Here is a 20208-nt window from a genome sequence, read left to right on the forward strand (position 1 = left end):
GACTGCTCCTGAACGCTCTGTCCAGGTCCCTGCAAAGCGTCCAGCATAGTTGCCTTCGTGCCCACACAATGCCCTTGGAACTTCATGTCTCTGTGTGAACCAACCAGCCCAGCTACGCCTGGGGTACTATTTAGGCCCCAAGATGCTTGCAAATGTGGGATTTTGTTCAGAGCTTGGCTAGGGCTCTCTGGTGCGCCTGAGCACACAGTTGGGTGCTCTCTGTATTCAGACAGGCTGGCCTTGACCTGGGAACCAGTGATACCCTGGGCAACGACCTGGCTTTTCTCTGCAGGAAGCATGGTGGCTATTCAGGTCCCTGAGGCAAGGGTCGTGAGGGCCAAGGTGACATCTCAGGAGAAGTCTTGGAAAAGTGCGGAAAGCCTTGACTGTGCAGTGGAGATGGGGCTGTGGGCTGATGCTTCCAAGACAGCAGAACACATGAGTGACTGGAAAGGATAGAACAGCCAAGGCCAGGGGTATGGTGCTGCCAGGTGGGAAGGTAGGTATGCCACCCATAGGCACCCCCGTCCAATCCTGGACCTGAGCCCCATCAGTGCAGTTTTGAGGAGACAATAAAGAGCACAGATGTTCTCAGAACATGCTGGATGTGCCAGATGTCTCCTCCTTTTCCCCAACCACTCTGGGCTTATTCTGAGGCAGAGGGAGCAAGGACATCTCTGAGTGGGCTCGGGACTTCTGTTGTGGGGACTCCTGTATGGAGGACGGCACAGAGGGGATAGACTGGTGCAGGAGAGAAGGAGAATGGTCTGTGGAGAGCTTGACGCCCTTTACCTGCAGTCCTACATGCTGGGGCCCAGGCATATCCCCACCTTCCCCGACACACACTGCCAGTGAGCCCAGCTGTGCACAGCCCCTTCCTAAGCCCAGAGCTGGGGTCACCACTTCAAACAGCTGCACAAGGCTTCGTCCTCCTGCCGAGGCCTCTGTAACAACCATCAGGAGCATTCCTGGCACAGCCCCGACAGTTGACAACATTCCTTACTCCCTTCCCCGATGAGTTATTTGAACTTCTGACACCCTCCACCTGCAAGGCCACCTTGGTGATGTCACTGGCTGATGTCACCAGCTCTAGAAGAACAGAAACATACTTCAATTTCCCTACTCTCCTGCACCTGGCTGAATGCCCAGGTGTGTACTCCATTCCCCCTGTGGCCGACTGACAGGGAACGTCTGAGATTCGGAAGTCACCAGCACAGGCTGCAGGGCGAGCTCTGAGTCAGCGTCAGGGAGGACTTGTTTCTGCTGCTGCAGGCTACCGGGAGGTCAGGGGACAGAGCCTTTCTCCTCCTCCCACACTTTAGATGGCCCTGGCTCTGGCTCACCCTAGACTCAGATGTTGGGAGGCACCAATGGGAAGCAAAGTGATCTGCTGACAGTTCTTCTCCTGATTCCTCCACCACCAGGCGGTTGACAGAACCCTCTGCCAAATGCACAGTTTCTGTCACCCTAGGACAACGCCTTGTCCCTTCACAGCTCAGGGTCAGAGCTCGCCGCTCCTTTTGGTCTCCTTAGCCTCTACCCCACCTTTATAAATAGACTTCCTATTCTCACATGCCCCTTTGGAGTGTGCTGGGGTTCTGAGCGTCTTTAATTGTCTGAGGGGGACAATTTTAAGCATTCAGTAGGCAAATGTGTGCTTTAATTAAAAATACATTCTACCACTGATGCTGGCAAGGTTGAAATTACTCCTAATGTTGAAAGCTCTAAAAACCAGTTTGTACATGACATGACCATGAGAGAAATAAGCAATCCCTTTAAAGTAACATCTTAAAAAAATGTTCAGAGTGGTTTGTATCAGCAGTATGCATTTTATGACAGTCACATGTACAGATAGCACCCTAAATTTCTCTTGATATCCTAAAGAAAACAAGCATTTACAGTATCCATGGGTTGTACTGAATTTTAATGAAGATTAATTGTACCTAAAGAAATTTGCAAAAGAATAGAGAGTTATGCCTGACCAGGTAGTGATGCAGTCGACCTGGGACACTGAGGACCCATTTTCAAAACCCCAAGGTCACCAGCTTGAGTGCAGGCAGGCTCACCAGCTTGAGTGTGGGGTCACCAGCTTGAGCATGGGATCATAAATATGACCCCAAGGTCACTGGCCTGAGCAAGGGGTTACTGGATGGGCTGGACAAGGCACATAACAGAAAGCAATCAATGAACAACTAAGGTGCCACAACTATGAGGTGATGCTTCTCATCTCTCTCCCTTCCTGTCTATCTCTTTCTCTCTCTCAAGAGAGAGAGAGAGAGAGAGAGAGAGAGAGATAAAAAACAAAGTGTTTTGGGGGTGGGAGTGGAGCCTTTCATTTGCTGTTATAACTAGAGAGTGCCCTTTGTTAAGTAGAAATGGAAGTGTGGGCCCCAAAATCACACTACTTGAGCAAGCTGACCAGTATACATTACAGTTTTAAAATGGAAGTTTATCTATTATAACCACAAGTCCCAACTAGGCAGTATAAAATGACATCTACTTCTTTGCTTGCTTTGTGAGCAGGCCCCTTGGAGGTACCACGGGCCTGAGGACATTTGGCTTCTTTTTCTCTGCGGACTTTAAATCTTAAAAGCCATTAGGGTTTCAGCCACACTCATCAGGGCATCTGCCTTGTCAAACTCTCCACATTAACTGGGTGCATAAAACAGAGTGACTAACTGCCTCTTTGCAAAAAATTCATGTCCATATTCAGCCACTTTATGAGCTCCACACATAAGATCCAAGTCATGCTTATAGGGAAATTTTGCCACCTCTTTCTGCACCAAATGTGAAAGATGCTCCTTTGTCATTTTCACCCCAACCTACAACATCTCGGTCAGAGTCAGGCCACAAACAATCTCAAAGAAGACCTTGATCTGGTACCTCTGTTGGTCATATAAGTCACAGATCTACTCCGTGGGTTGAAGATTTGATGATAAACCATCATACCAGCAAAACAGGTTCTCACCCATGGCAGATGTGCTTGGTAAACAGTTGAAGCAGTCTGTGAACAGTTTCCATAGTTTATTATATTTTCTTCTACAATCATCATAAAATCTATAAATTCTATTGATCCTGGGACATTCGTGGTTTTCTCGAGAAGAAAGAAATTATCAGGATACTTGATTTTAAACCCATAAGAGGCCATCTCCAATGACGCTTCACCTGCCCACAAAGTCCCCAAGAAACAGGTGGTTGCTTTCTTGTAGAAAACCATCGAATCAAAAAGTTGAAAATATCGTGGTGATGCCCATGCACCTCACACCTATTCCGAGTGGTGCTTCAGGTCCTGGCAGGAGAGACTGACTGAGAAAGACCTCCGGACTCACAGCACAACGCTCAGGTTTGTCCTCCTATAACCGGACCTGCTGACCAGGCCAGGACCTTCTCCCATGCCAGGAGCTCAGAGGTGGTGGCAATGGCAGGCAGCGGTGAGTCCCAACGCACTACCCGGCTCCTGCTTCCTCCTTCTTTCCCCACAAAACCACAAGAAGAGCCTAGTGGCTGCCAATTCCCAGGATCCTATGTAGAAAGCTCAGGAATTGTTTAAAAACTAACCACATAAATAACTTGAACCATGCATGATTCCCTGAGAACCAATCGGATCTGTCAGTTGCTGTTTACTGAGCTTATGGGATGGGAAAGAGAAAAATGGGCCTCAATCTTCTGTCATAGTCTATCTGTCCCTAGAGGGACTCCTGTCCAATGGGGGAGGGGGAGAGGGGAGGACCACTGGAGTCTCCAGGATTGACTCTAAGCAAAAGTAAAATGTAGGTCGGGGTGGGTTTGGGAGGTGGGGAGTGGTCCCCACAGAAGGATAAGCAGGAGACAACCCCTGGAAGGACCTGCACTTCCCCACCTTCCCATCCTGGAGGAAGGGGCCCAGTTCTGCCCATGGTGTGCCACCACCATTGCAAGGGGCAGGCTCTGTGCTTCACCTCACCACCTGCTGGCTAACCAAGGCACTCACACCACCTCTCTGTGCTGAAGGAAGGATCCGACCAGATGACTTATAAGAACCTTTTGTTCCTGTCTGGAAGGGGCTTGGAGCTTCTCAGGTGGTTTCCAATGGCCAAATTGCAGGCTTTTTGGCACCATCCTGTCCCTACTCTTCACAGGTCCTGTGGCTGTCCCTCATGACAGGCATCAGGAGCGCAGGAAGCATCTGTTGGATAGAAATACATAGTTTGGGTTGACAAACATGGCCCTTGAGGCCTCTACATAGGGAGTCCTTGGAAAGCCTGGGTCGTAGAAAGCAATGATGGGCTAGACACCTTGACCATATTTCTTCTATAGGGATGCTGTAATTCTGCTGGTGATACACTTGCTGTTTTCCTAATTAGCTGCCTTAATACCTCACAAAAGCCATTAACAGGCTGGTGCAGTGGATATACATCTTTAGATGTAATTAATAATGATGTTAGCCTAATTCATAATCAATACTGAGGTAATTGCTTCCTTGGGTTTCTATGTAGTCCTTGGGGTCTTGGTGCAATGAGGGACATTCATCTGCAGATGTGCTAATGAGCATGCATCAACTACTAGCAGTCCAGCTCATCTGGGACCCCTCAGGGGCTCGGCTTGGCACCAAGGACCCTCATAGCCATACAGTAAGTTCTGGCCCCAGAGCCCACCTGGCACCTCCTGGAGGCTGTAGCTGCAGTGCCGCCTGGGTCTGTCAAGGACTTGGGTTTCTACTCTGGGACAAGGGGTCTATTTTAGAAACGAGGTCAAAGGATCGATTTAATGCCTGGGAGACCTCAGACCATGGGTGGTGCCCCCTGCATGTCACCGTTTCAGAAGCATCAGGAGAGGGTACTGAGGACGGTTCCCCAACTAAAGATGCTGAGATGTCACAGCCTCCATAGTCTTCCTCCACTTTCCCTTCACCATCCAGCACATGACGACTCGCTCCCTCAGCTTGCCAGGAACTGGGGCTGAGCCCAGTGCCCGTCACTCCTTCTCTGCAGCAGGCAGCAGTGGTGGTGGCTCAAGGTCAGTCTATAGCTGCGGGAGAGGAGCCTGTTAAAGGCAGTCCTTATGAATGGGCTCTCATCTGACTGTAATTGGAATTAATATTGAGGCTTCACTTCCAGGAATTTCTTTCTCCAGCAGACAAATTCAGGCTGCAGAGGTCTGGGTGGGAATGCTCCAAAAGCCAGCCATAAATCTCTCTCTGAAATGACAGTGCACATGCTAATTACTCGGAAGCACATGTGTCATCCCTCCTCCTCCCAGTCTCCTCTGCTCCCTGGGAATGGGGCCAGAGAGAGGTAGAAAGGAGTTGGCAAAGTCATCATGAAGGAAAACATTTTAATCCATTTAATTATGAACCTCTTAGAAAACGGAGCTCTGTTCCTTCTTAAACTGGTCAAAGGGAATGAGAAGCGACACCCTCCCACCCCTACCTCTCCTTTGGCTGGGGACTTTCAGAGTAGGAGATGTTAGGTGTGGGCAGCAACAAACTGTGTGCATCCAGGACAAGGACCCTGGGAGGGTCAGTAGTCCAGCCATGCGCCCTCCCTCTTTCTCTCTCATTCTCTTTCTTTCACACACAAACACATGCACACACACAGAGGCAGTCAGCATTATCTCCTTCTCTTTCCTTCCACAATGCAGGAGGTTTTCTGTGGATGTTTCCCTCGGTAGTGTGCTAAACTTTTTTTTTTTTTTATTTAGTGAAAGAGAGAAAGCAAGAGGGACAGATAGGGACAGACACACAGGGAGGGAGAGAGTTGAGAAGCATCAACTCGTCATTGCAGTACTTTAGTTGTTTATTGGCTGCTTTCTCATATGTGCCTTGACTGGGGGACTCCAACCGAGCCAGTGACCCCTTGCTCAAGCCAGTGACCTTGGGCTCAAGCCAGTGGTCGTGGGTCATGTCTATGATCTCACACTCAAGCCGGCAACCCCACGCTCAAGCTGGTGAGCCTGCACTCAAGCCAGATGAGCCCACGCTCAAACCAGCGTCCTTGGGGTTTCAAACCTGGGTCCTCAGCATCCCTGTCGATGCTCTATCCACTGTGCCGTCACCTGTGCTAAACTTTTGTTCTTTTTTTCCTTTATCTCAGTTTGTGTTTTATAGCAAGATAGTCACAGATATGAAACTTCAAATAATAATCACAAACTTTTAAATAATAACCAGTAAATCCTTAAATGATAACCATGAGCCCTTCACTAGAGCATCTTTTCCTATCTGTCCTCCATCTATCCATAGCACGTATGTCAACATACTGATCTAGGTATCAGGCACTGTTGATCACTAGGCTGCTGGTAGGACCCCTATACCCTGGAGCTTCTCTCTCTCAGGGGAGATCACCAAGGAAGGCGAATGTCTACAATCGTGAGAACAGAGCACACACAAATGAAGTGGCTCCCTAACCAATACCTGACCTATGGGATACCTGGTGCCTCAGAGGGTACAGGCCTCAGAAACTCATTTTGCTCTACCCCATGGGACAGCCAGGAACCTGGGGGCCAGACGGGGCATGAGACTTGTCTGGGTTCAGAAAGCAATAGTAGAAGAACCTAGATTTCCCAACTTCTCCCCCAGTTTTCCCCAATCTACATTGCTCCATTTCAATGAGTAGTTATTGGGCCTTCCTGGCTGCCATGGGTTCTGGGCAGAGCTGTGCCAGCAGGTGAGGCATGTGCTGAGGGAACCTCGGGACTTTAATGGGCAACTAGTGGAGACCAGTGAGGGCAAGACACATGGCTTGCTGTGCAGGAAACAAAGCCATGGTCCCATCCTACATTTCCAGGGCTTGGTCCACCTGTTATAAGCAAGGAGTCAGGAATTAGGGATGGGACTAACCCATGCATGGAAGGCTGCAGCTGGTTCTCCACAGGCGAATCAAGGACCCTGCTCTCTGGTCAAGGCTGCACAGGGAGGGACAGACTGACATATGGCAGCTTCCTTAGTTCCTCTGACTCGATCAGCCTCTTGTTGACAAGCCTGGCCTGTGCATGTGTTTGGACACTCCCCAGGGCAGAGGCCCCGGTCAGCCAGCAGACAGCACCCAGCCCCCAACCAGCCCTGTGCACACATCCATTTATTTGTTTGCCTACTGAGCCTGGACCGAATAAAGATGACCCTGCCGCATGCTATGGGCCCCAAGGAAGAGATAGAAAACAAGCAGGTAAATAAATAAACATTTAAGACAGTTGCAGAGAAGGATGTATGCTGGGAAGAAAATAAAACAGGACAAGGGAATGAGAGTGACAGGCGGGCAGGGCGGTGGCATCATGCAATTGTAGCTCAGGAATAGGGAGGCCGCTCTGTTGAGGCAGCCAACAAAGCCAGTCATGAGGGCCATGGTCAAGGGTGAGAGAACAGCAGAGAAAAGGTCCTGTGGCAGGAATGGGGCTTAGCATGTCCCAGGAGAGAAGAAGACAAGTGCCACAGAGCCAAGTGACCCAGGAAAGCACAAAGGCCAACCAAGCAGGTAGCTGGCCCCATGAGGCCTGCTGCTGGAGCTCCATTCTAAGTGCAAGACAGTAGGGTTTGGAGTAAGGGGTGATCTGGTTGATGCTTTCAGAAGAGTCCATCTGAGGGCCCTGGCTGCCAGCTGGAGGAGGTGAAACTTTCTCCAGGAAGCCAAAAGATGTTTTTCAGCAGGGAACTGGAAGACTGTTCTCAACCCTTAGGCCCCTTGCCCAGCTGTCCAAGTGCAAGTCCCTGCAGGCCCCACACCTGGCTGCCATGGGAACCAGCCCCTTCTTGGGGAGCTCACTTAACTGTACAAGTGCTGAGTGGCACTGCTAACACAGCTCCACTTCATCCAGCTGTGAAGCCTGGAACAGGGTCTCCTTTCTCCAGTTCTCCATTTCCTTCTTTGCAAAACAGAGATGAAAATCTAAATAATAACCAGTTATTCTGGCCAAGCACCACGTAAAAAAGCAGTGGCCCTGTCCCCACATCTGCCATCAAAGGCTAGGTGAGGAGCCTGGAATTCCACTGTTACCGAACTGTCATGAGGTGCTCCAGCTCCTCCCCTACTGGGATGCTGTGAGGAAGGGCTGAGTGGAAACCCATATTGTCCATCCATACCTGACAAAAATGAGCCTCCAGCATGATGTCTATAGTTAATGATACTTTATTGTAGACTTGAAATTTGCCAAGAGTAGATTTTAAGCTTTGTCACCACGCACACACAAAGGGAACAATGTGGAGATGATGGATGTGTTTATTAACTTAATTGTGGTTATCACTCCACAACACACATGTATAAACATATATATATATACATATACATATATAATCATCAAGTATACTTGTACACTTTAAATACATATAATTCTTAATTATACCCCAATAAAACTGGAAAAAATACAATACTATTTATAGCTACTAAAATACATGAAATACTTAAGTGTACAGTGGTCCATCATCTATTGAGGGGGTTAGTTTCCAGAACCCCCTGTGATAGGCGAAAATAATAACATAAATATAAGGTTATTATATTTATGTTATTATTTATATGTATTTTAAGGCTTTATAAACCCTCCCCACAGTCTAATAAACCTTTCCCACACTGTTATTAACCTTTCCTACACTCTTTTTTTAATATAAATAAATTTTTATTAATTTTAATGGGGTGACATCAATAAATCAGGGTACATATATTCAAAGAAAACATGTCCAGGTTACCTTGTCATTCAATTCTGTTGCATACCCATCACCAAAGTCAGACTGTCCTCCATCACCTTCTATCTAGTTTTCTTTGTGCCCCTCCCCCTCCCCCTCTCCTTCATTCCCTCTCCCGGGCCTCCGTAACCACCACACTCTTGTCCATGTCTCTTAGTCTCATTTTTATGTCCCAACAATGTATGGAATCCTGCAGTTCTTGTTTTTTTCTGATTTACTTATTTCACTCCGTATAATGTTATCAAGATCCCATCATTTTGTTGTAAGTGATCCAATGTCATCATTTCTTATGGCTGAATGGTATACCATGATGTATATGTGCCACATCTTCTTTATCCAGTCTTCTATTTTTTTTTTTTACAGTGATTAAAGCCTTTAAGCAAACTGATGGTCAATACAGCAGGAATCCATAAAAGAGTAGTGTCCTTAACATGTTCACCAAGTCCAAATTGGCCCCAACACTATGCCAAATCCCTGAAAAATGTAACCCAACCCCAGTTCAGTCTGTTAGGAGCTGTCCCAAGGAGCAGGAGTCCAGGAAAAGTCCACATCCAGGAAAAGTCCTCATGGCACTTAAATTGTTGTCACAATTCTATACTTTGCAGCTCATGTCCAAGTCCCAATGACCACTGCTTCTAGCTGGTAATGATTCAGGTAGACTGAAAAGCCATCTACAGCATGTGTGGAGATGGAGCTTCTGTTCTCCTCTGCCTGGAGAGATGACACCAGGTTGCTTTTCCCTGGAGCTCTGCGACTGTGGCTTGGTAAAGAGAACCTTGGGATACACTAAGCTGGGTGGCAAAGGTAGATTCATAATAGAAGTTGGCAAAAGGGGGAAAGAAAGTTCTAAATTAGGAGTAGGTCCCAGCCTGAAATATGAGTGGGACATTGAGGTAGAAGGAATAAAGAAAACACTATATATTAAACAAAGCAACAGAGAATAGGACTATCAACACCCACAACAGAGATCTTTGAGGGAAGAATAAAAAACCTGACTATTCAGGCAAGACATAGGTAAGTGGCCCTTGTGCAAATGAGATCAGTTTACCTGCTTCTTGGAAGAAATACCCTAGGCTCGTCCACAGTGTCATAGATGGGACTGACGGCCCTGGGCACCTTCAGCCTTCAGTGGCAAACCCCAGCATTCTGGACAAGGTTAGGTCATAGGTGGCTGGAGCAGGGCTGGAAGAGACTGAACCCTCCCTTAGAGGAGCAAGGGGGAAGCCTACCTTTCAGTGTCCCTGTTTCCTCACAGCAGAGGCATATAAGTCTGGCAGGCTTTAGCTCAATGACCTTCCTTTCCACTATTGAAGCAGGACCCAGATGGCATCCTATGAGACCCCTTTGGGGTGTTGGAGCCTTTAAGGGTGTATCCTAAAAGCTGGTAGTTCCCCTGATCTCTATTGGGCTTTTTCTGCCTCTTGGTATCTTAAAAAGCCATGCTCAGAAGATCTCGCTGAGGGGTTTGAGGATCCCCATCCACCTATATAAATCTTTTCCATATATCTGGAGCTATTTGGAAAAAGACAAAACAGTGTTATTAGCTGGATCAAGAAGGTAGTAGTTTGCAGGAGAAAAAGATTTGGCATCTCCTGTTCATCAGCATTCAAAAGAAATTTAAAATTTTTTTAAGTAAAAAGCATGATATGGTAGACCCGTAGGAGTTTCAGGATATGACTCCCCCCTTTTAAATTTTTTTAAATTGACCTTAAAATATTTGCTGGGTACACTTTAATAATACCTTGACTTTAAAGATTGTAAGAAATACACATAATTCAAAAGATTTGACAAAATACAGTAAATGCTTTTGCTCCATATGCAGGAGCATTGTCAGTTTAACCAGTTTAGGAAATCCAATAATAGAACAATGCATACAGACAATGAGCTATAGCATGCTTAGCAGCCTCTCCTGTTCTGACAGAGGTTACTATAAATCCAGAATATGTATACACTATAACGTGGACATAGGACTGTTTGCCAAATGAAGGTATATGAGTAACATCCATCCTGGTAGGGGTCCTTGAGAGTTAACTCCAAATGAAGGGGCAGATTGTAGTATAGGACCCCTTGGACAGGATTTCCCAATCTGCTGTGCTGCTTCCCGAGAAAGTTGAAACTGTTTACACAGGGCTGCCGGGTTCTGGCGATGAATACTATGAGACTGAATTGCTCAATCTGTCATGGTTGCTCCAAATAATTTTCTTTTGGGTAGCTTGATCAACAAGGGCATTTATAGGCCCTGGCTGGTTGGCTCAGTGGTAGAGTGTCGGCCTGGTGTGCAGGAGTCCTGAGTTCAATTCCCGGCCAGGGCACACAGGAGAAGTGCCCATCTGCTTCTCCACCCCTCCCCCTCTCCTTCCTCTCTGTCCTCTCTTCCCCTCCCGCAGCCGAGGCTACATTGGAGCAAAGTTGGCCCGGGTGCTGAGGATGGCTCTGTGGCCTCTGCCTCAGGCGCTAGAGTGGCTCTGGTTGCAACAGAGCAACACCCCAGATGGGTAGAGCATTCCCCCCTGGTAGGCGTGCCGATCCAGGTCGGGCGCATGCGGGAGTCTGACTGCCTCCCCATTTTCAACTTCAGAAATAAACAAACAAAAAAAAAAAACAAAAAAAAAGAAAGAAAGAAAGAGAGAAAAAAAAGACATTCCCTTGTGCTAAAGTTCCAGGGAGCATGGAGTGAGCTTGAGTATGTCCTATGAAACATGGAGCTCTATGTTGACATACAAGTCTTTGAAGAAGGAGGAACTGCTGAAATAGTTCATCAGCAGTTGTCCCTAAGACAGCAGTCTTTATAGTGAAAACACCATAAGTAAATATTTGCTGTCTGTACATAGATTAAAGGGGGAATATGGCAAATGCTGAAAAGCCATGATAATGGCATATAATTATAGACTTTGAGCTGATTTTAAGTTGACAGTTTTAGTATAAAGTTGTCCATTGATTTGCAAGAGCGATTTGCCATTTAGTAGAAGTTTCCCAGAGCCATTGTTGTTGATCCTTTGAAAAAAGGAATAACAATAATTTTGAGGCTCAAAACCTATAAGCTGTAAGGGTCGCCTATGCCCCTTGATAATCCAGGAGGCAACAAGATCAAAATATGGAAGTGCATTTTATGGGCGATTACATGGTTCAATGTGCCCAAGCTGTAGCTGCTCTTGTACCAATTGAGCAGTTGCCCTAAGTTTCTCCTGAGAAAAGGACCATTGGTCTACCCATACAGGATTATCTGATTTCCAAGTAATTGGATCTGCTCAATGCATTATTGAGGTATCAGGAGCTACCAAGTCCCCTATGCTAAATTTTGATATCCCAATCCACACCTTCTGGTATTGGGTGCCATTTCTATGGGGGTGAGAATTCCTCGCTGTTTTTTCCCAAGTCCCTTGGTGGGCAAAAATCCCCAATCAAGCATCTGAGTACTGACTAAACCATTAGGACTGACAAGCAACGCTCCCATATTTTTCAAAACATCTCTACCCCACAAATTAACTGGCCATCCAGGGAGCACATAAAGATTAAAAAATCCAGAATGACCTTCTTAATCTTACCAATGTAGAAAACGAGAACTTTGTTGAGAAGATTTACTCTGCTCTATACCTTGTAATTCTGTGGCTGCTGCATGAGTGGGCCAGGAAGGAGGCCAGTGTAGCTTAGCAATAACAGATACATCAGCTCCAGTATCTAAAAGTCCTTTAAATTTATGCTCATGAATTGTTAGTTCCATTTCAGGGTGTTCCTGACCTATTTTTCTTTAAATCCAATTGACAAAATCAGAGGAACCAAATCAACAATTTGCTTGGGGCCCCGTTTGCAGGATGTGGCCTGGGAAGCTGAATTAGTATCCTTATACTATTCTTCTAACTGTATGAATTAGCAGTGAGACACATTCTTTTTTTTTTATTAATTTTAATGGGGTGACATTGATAAAATTGTCTTTTGTCACCTGCTAACTGGTTTTCTTTGTGCTCCTCCCCTCCCCCAACACCCTCTCTCTCCTACCCCCCCCCTGTAGCCCCAACACTGTTGTCCATGTCTCTGAGTCTCATTTTTATGTCCCACCTATGTATGGAATCATATAGTTCTTAGTTTTTTCTGATTTACTTATTTCGCTCAGTATAATGTTATCAAGGTCCATCCATGTTGTTGTAAAAGATCCGATGTCATCATTTCTTATGGCTGAGTAGTATTCCATAGTATATATATACCAAAGCTTTTTAATCCACTCGTTCACTGACAGACACTTGGGCTGTTTCCAGATCTTTGCTATTGTTAATAATGCTGCCATAAACATGGGGGTGCATTTCTTCTTTTGAAACAGTGCTATGGTGTTCTTGGGGTATATTCCTAACAGAGGTATAGCTGGGTCAAAAGGCAGTTCGATTTTTAATTTCATGAGAAATCTCCATACTGTTTTCCACAGTGGCTGCACCAGTCTGCATTCCCACCAGCAGTGCAGAAGGGTTCCCTTTTCTCCACATCCTCGCCAGCACTTATTTTGTGTTGTTTTATTGATGAGCACCATTCTGACTAGTGTGAGGTGACATCTCATTGTGGTTTTAATTTGCATTTCTCTAATGATTAGTGATGTTGAGCATTTTTTCATATGCCTATTGGCCATCTGTATGTCCTCTTTGGAGAAGTGTCCATTCATTTCTTTTGCCCATTTTTTGATTGGATTGTTTGTCTTCCTGGTATTGAGTTTTACAAGTTCTTTATAAATTTTGGTTATTAACCCCTTATCAGGCGCATTGTCAAATACATTTTCCCATTGTGTAGTTTGTCTTTTTATTCTGTTCTTATTGTCTTTAGCTGTGTAGAAACTTTTTAGTTTGATAAAGTCCCATTTGTTTATCCTGTCTTTTATTTTACTTGCCTGTGGAGACAAATAGGCAAATATATTGCTGCGAGAGATGTCAGAGAGCTTACTGCCTATGTTTTCTTCTAAGATGCTTATGGTTTTATGGCTTACATTTAAGTCTTTTATCCATTTTGAGTTTATTTTTGTGAGTGGTGTAAGGTGGTGGTCTAGTTTCATTTTTTTGCAGGTAGCTGTCCAATTTTTCCAACACCTTTTGTTGAAGAGGCTGTCTTTACTCCAATGTATGCTCTTACCTCCTTTGTCAAATATCAGTTGTCCATAAAAGTGTGGGTTTATTTCTGGGTTTTCAGTTCTGTTCCATTGATCTATATGCTTGTTCTTATGCCAGTACCAGGCTGTTTTGAGTACAATGGCCTTACAATATGACTTGATATCTGGAAGTGTGATACCTTCCGCTTTATTCTTCCTTTTCAAGATTGCGGAGGCTATTCGTGTTCTCTTTTGGTTCCATATAAATTTTTGGAATATGTGTTCTATATCTTTGAAGTAAGTCATTGGTATTTTAATTGGTATTGCATTGAATTTAAAAATTGCTTTGGGTAATATAGACATTTTAATGATGTTTATTCTTCCTAACCATGAGCACGGTATATGCCTCCACTTGTTTGTATCTTCCCTGATTTCTTTTATCAATGTTTTATAATTTTCTGAGTATAAGTCTTTAATCTCCCTGGTTAAATTTATTCCTAGGTACTTTATTTTTTTGGTTGCAATGGTAAAGGGGATTGATTCCTTAATTTCTCTTTCTGACAGTTCATTGTTAGTGTATAAAAATACTTCTGATTTATGAGTATTGATTTTATATCCTGCCACCTTGCTGAATTCATTTATCAGGTCTAGAAGTTTTTTGACGGAGACTTTAGGGTTTTCTATATACAATATCATATCATCTGCAAATAATGATAGTTTTACTTCTTCTTTTCCAATTTGGATGTCTTTTATTTATTTTTCTTGTCTGATTGCTGTGGCTAGGACTTCCAGAACTATGTTGAATAAGAGTGGTGAAAGGGGGCACCCCTGCCTTGTTCCTGATCTTAAGGGGATTGCTTTTAATTTTTTCCCATTGAGTATAATATTGGCTGTGGGTTTGTCCTAAATGGCCTTTATCATGTTGAGGTATGTTCCCTGAATTCCCACTTTCCTGAGAGTTTTGATCATGAATGGGTGCTGGATTTTATCTGCATCTATTGAAATTATCATGTGTTTTTTCTCCTTCCTTTTGTTTATGAGATGAATCACATTGATTGATTTGCAAATATTTTACCAGCCTTGCCTCCCAAGAATAAATCCCACTTGATCATTGTGTATGATTTTTTTCATATATTGCTGGATTCGGTTTGCTAATATTTTGTTGAGGATTTTACCATCTAAATTCATCAGGGATATTGGCCTATAGTTTTCTCTCTTTGTGTTGTCTTTGCTTGGTTTTGGAATCAGAATTATGCTTGCCTCATAAAAGGAGCTTGGAAGTCTTCCTTCCTCTTGAATTTTTTGACATAGTTTGAGAAGGATAGGAGTTAGTTCTTCTTTGAATATTTGGTGGAATTCAGTTGTGAAGCCATCAGGCCCAGGATTTTTCTTTTTTGGGAGTTTTTTGATAACTGTTTCAATCTTATTTGTTGTAGTTGGTCTGTTTAGGTTTTCTGATTCTTCCAGATTGATTTTTGGAAGATTGTATGTTTTAAGGAATTTGTCCATTTCATCTAGGTTGTCTAGTTTTTTGGCGTACAGTTCTTCATAGTATTTTCTTACAATATTTTGTATTTCTGTTGTGTCAGTTGCTATTTCTCCACTCTCGTTTCTCATTTTATTTATTTGAGTCCTCTCTCCTTTTTTCTTGGTGAGTCTGGTTAAAGGTTCATCGATCTTGTTTACCTTTTCAGGAAACCAGCTCCTGGTTTCATTGATCCTCTGTATTGTTTCTTTAGCCTCTATGTCATTTATTTCTGCTCTGATCTTTATTATTTCTTTCCTTCTACCAGCTCTGGGCTTTACTTGCTGTTCTTTTTCTAGTTCTTTTAGATGTAGGGTCAAGTTGTTTATTTGAGCTTTTTCTAGCTTCTTGAGGTATGCCTGTAATGCTATAAACTTTCCTCTCAGGACTGCTTTTGCTGTGTCCCATAAATTTTGAGTTGATGTATGCTCATTATCGTTTGTTTCTAGGAATTTTTAAATTTCTTCTTTGATCTCATTGTTAACCCATTTGTTATTTAATAACATGCTATTTAGTTTCCAAGTGTTTGAATATCTTTCCGTTTTTCTGTTGTGGTTGATTTCTAGTTTCATGCCATTGTGATCAGAGAAAGTGCTCAATATGATTTCAATCTTCTTAAATTTGTTGAGACCACTTTTGTGCCCTAATATATGGTCTATTCTAGAGAATGTACCATGAGCACTTGAAAAGAATGTATATTCTGCTGTTTTAGGGTGAAAGATTCTGAAGATATCTACTAAATCAAGTTGCTCTAATATGTCCTTTAAGTCTGCTGTTTCTTTGTTAATTTTCTTTCTTGAGGACCTATCTAGTGATGTTAGTGGGGTATTGAAATCCCCTACTATTATAGTATTGCTGTTGATCTCGCCCTTTAAATCCATCAATGTCTGCTTTATACATTTAGGTGCTCCTATATTGGGTGTGTAGATATTTATAATAGTTATATCTTCCTGTTGGATTGCTCCCTTTATCATTATGTAGTGACCTTCTTTATCTCTAACTATAGTCTTTGTTTTAAAGTCCATTTTGTCATAAGTATTGCTACCCCAGCTTTTTTTTCATTTCCATTTGTGTGAAGTATTTTTTCCATTCTGTTATCTTCAGTCTATGTGCATCTTTTGATTTAAGGTGTGTCTCCTGTAGATAGCATATGTATGGGTCCTGTTTTCTTATCCAAGCAGCTACCCTATGTCTTTTGATCAGATCATTTAATCCCTTTACATTTAAGGTTATTATTGATATGTAATTGTTTATTGCCATTTTATTCTTTAAAACTGTATTTCTTTTTTGCTATATTCTTTTTCTCCTTTGATCTGTTTACAACAGGTCCCTTAGCATTTCTTGCAGCCTTGGTTTGGTTGTAGTGAATTCCTTGAGTTGGTTTTTCTCTGTAAATCTTTTTATTTCTTCTTCAATTTTAAATGATAGTTTTGCTGGATAAAGTAGTCTTGGTTGTAGGCTCTTGTTCTGCATTACTTTGAATATTTCTTGCCATTCCCTTCTGGCCTCAAGTGTTTCTGTTGTGAAGTCAGAAGTCATCCTTATGGGGGTTCCTTTGTAGGTGATAGTCTTTTTTTCTCTAGCAGCTTTTAATATTTTCTCTTTATCACTTAGCTGTGGTATTTTAATTATAATGTGTCTTGGTGTTGATTTCTTTGGGTTTCTCCTTAATGGGGTTTTCTGTGCTTCCTGAACATGTGAGATGTTTTCCTGACTTAATTGAGGGAAGTTTTCAGCTATGATATGCTTGAACAAAGTCTCTATCCCTTGTTCTTTCTCTTCTTCTTCAGGAACCCCTATGATGCAGATGTTATTTCTCTTCACGTTGTCACAGAGCTCTCTTAGAGTTTCCTCAGACTTTTTGAATCTCTTTTCTTTTTTCTGCTCTGCTTCCGTGCCTTTATTTATTGTGTCCTCTAACTCACTGATTTGATTCTTCGCTTCATCCATCCTGCTTTTAATTCCTCCCATTGTGTTCTTTATTTCAGGTATTGTATTTGTCATTTCTGACTGATTCTTTTTTATTATTTCAATGTCCTTTTTTATATTTGCTATCTGTTTATTTAGGTGTTCATAATGACCATCTATTGTTGTTCTAAGATCTTTGAGCATCCTAACAATCATTATTTTAAACTCTATCTGGTAATTTGGTTATATCTGATTCATTTAGGTCCTTTTCTGGGGATTTCTCTTGGTTCATTTGTGTTGCATTTCTCTGCCTTTGCATTTTCTCTGTGTAAAGAAAGGTTTTGGCCACTGGAGTCCACTGGGTGTGGCCTCTGTTCCCTAGGTATGGTCTGTCTGCAGGCCCGCCACCCCCTCTTCTGTTTCTGCCTAGGGCTTTTGGGTTTTGGCATTGCTGGTGCCTACTGGGGCTGTTGCTGTGGTTTCCACCTCTCCTTCACAGGATTGTCTGTGATCACGTGCTCGGGTGCACAAGCCTTGGTGGCCTTGGCCTTTGCCCCGCCCCTGTGGGTGGTGTTATTCTCGGCCCTGAGGGCAGTGGCGAGCACCTTTGCTCAGCTGTGGGTTTCTGCCTGTTTCTGGGCTTTTGCCCTGCCCTTGTAGGAGGAGCCCGCTTGTGGAATGGCTCCTAACCTTGGCTCTACCAGATGGGCAGGACTGTGTGCCCACACTCAGCTCAGTAGCGGGACTACGCCTGTTCTGGGCTTTTGGCTCCACCCCCGCGGGAGGAGCCGGCTCCCAAATCAGGCCACAAATCTCGATTCCACAGGTGGGACAAGGCTGTGCTCCTATGCCCTTGCTCAAGGGCTGGTCTCCACCCTTTCCGGGGTCCCACCCTTCTCCTGCAGGCTGGATTACAGGCAGCCTGCAGCTGAGCTTGACTGCTTTTGCACGCCTACTCCTCCCCAGCCGGGCAAGACAGAGCTCACACGTGAGCCCAGTGGCAGGCAGCAGGCTTCCGCCCGTGCTGACAGGCCAAGCCTCTGCGTCCTGCCATGGCTTGCCCTCCGGTGAGCCCTCAGCTGTATGGAGTGCGGGCGCTGCAGCTCAGACCCTAACACTCACTACTGTAGACCTGAAAGCTCCCTCTTTCTAAGCAACTTTGCTCTGAGTGCCACGGGGGAGCTTGTTTGGCTGGTGTCCTGCTTCCTTTTGCTGGTATTTCTGTTTCTAGGGGAAATATTCACTTCAGATTTGGGGAGTGACTCGTCCCAGGCATTAGGGTGGCTATCTCCCAAAATGTTTCTCCCTGTGCCTCCTAGATTACACTCTCTTCCTGCTACTCTGGTCCTCTCCTGTCTCCCTGACCCCTGGAGCCCCAGGTGAGTGGTTGTGAGAGAGGTGTTCTGCGCAGTCCCTTTAAGAAGAATCCTGGGTCTGAGAAATTAGACTTTTTCTTACAAACAGTATCCTGACTTGTTTCCAGCTAAATACTGTCCTTATGCCTCTTCTGGGCTCTGGGGCTGCAGGCTGGGGCTTTGTTCCTGCGGCTCAGGACCCTCCCCTCTCTGCTAAACTCACTTCCCGCCACGTGAGTCTCTCTCGGCTGCTGTTCGCTCCAGGGAGCTGGGTAGCCCTCTCCGCAATTCTGCTTTTCCTACCAGTCTCAGTGTGGCTTCTTCAGTGCTCCTTGGTTGAAGAGTCCTCATAGTTTAGTCCAAAGTTGGTTTTACCAGATGATAGTTCTTAAAATTATTTTGTAATCCACTTTGGTTCTGGGAGGTGGATGTTGGTACATCCGCCTACGCCAGCGCCATCTTTTCTTCTCTCCTACTCTCTTATAAACAGTTACTATGTTCTTAAGCACTTTCTACACTCTTAAACCTATGTAAACAACATATAAAATTCTATATGGATACTAACCAGTGAATATACAGTAATATTGTTTTAATATGTTTTAATTAATATTTTTATATTGTTTTCAATTTTTAGGCTAGAAAATGTTTATTTTACTGCAAAAATAATTAAAATAATAAATAAAAAAAATACCTATATACCACAAAATCCCACGATATAGTGAAAAATCTGCGATACAAAATTAGATATATACAATTTAGAAATCTTCAATACAGTTAGACCAGGAAAAGTGCACAGTGATATGGCGAGGGACAACTATAAATCAAACAAAGCAAGTACAGTACTTGCGTGCTGAAAACTACCAAATACCGATGAAAGAAATCAAAGATTTAAATAAATGGAGATATATAGTATTTTTATGGATTGGAAGACTAAACATGGCAAAGATATCAATTCTCCCCAAATTGATTTGTAGGTTTAACACAATTTTTATTAAAATTCCAGAAAGTTATTTTGCAGCTATAAACAAGACCATCCTAAAATTTACATATATATGCAAATGAACTAAAATAAAACAATTTTGAAAAAGAAAAATAGAGTGAGAATTAGTTCATATGATCTTAAGACATTATATAGCTATGGTTACCAAGACTATGTGGTATTGGTAGGGGATTAGTTACATTAATAAATGGAACAGACTGTAGAACCCAGAAACAAATCTACACAGATATGCCCAATCAACTTTTTGACAAAGGTACAAAAGTAATTCAATGGAGCAAAGATAGCTTGTTCAACAAATAGTGCTAAAGGAATCGGACATTCATTGGCAAAAACCTGAACCTCAACCCAAACCTCGCATCTTATTTTAAAAGAATAATAATTTATAAAGGATAATGGACTTAAATGTAAAACTTAGCACTATGTAACTTTGGGGGGAAAATAAAATTTTCAGGGCCTAGCACTAGGCAGTGTTATTAGACTCAACAACAAAAGCACAGTCCATTTTTTAAAATTGATAAATTGGACTTGATCGAAATTAAAAACTTTTGTTGTGCAAAAAGATTCTATTAAGAGAATGAAAAGGCAACCTATATACTGGGGAAATATATTTGCAAACCACACATGACAAAGGAGTAGTCTAAAACAGTGGTCCCCAACCTTTTTTAGGCCACGAACCGGTTTAATGTCAGAAAATATTTTCACTGACCG

At 43.5% G+C, this 20208-nt stretch overlaps 1 pseudogene; it reads right to left on the reverse strand.

Moving 5' to 3' along the window:
- Positions 1-2496: 2496 nt before the first annotated feature.
- The window catches only part of LOC136313674 (serine/threonine-protein phosphatase PP1-gamma catalytic subunit-like), a 79758-nt pseudogene continuing 62046 nt past the window's right edge, over positions 2497-20208 (reverse strand).

This window comes from Saccopteryx bilineata, chromosome 9 (assembly GCF_036850765.1).
Source record: "Saccopteryx bilineata isolate mSacBil1 chromosome 9, mSacBil1_pri_phased_curated, whole genome shotgun sequence".
NCBI lineage: Eukaryota > Metazoa > Chordata > Mammalia > Chiroptera > Emballonuridae > Saccopteryx > Saccopteryx bilineata.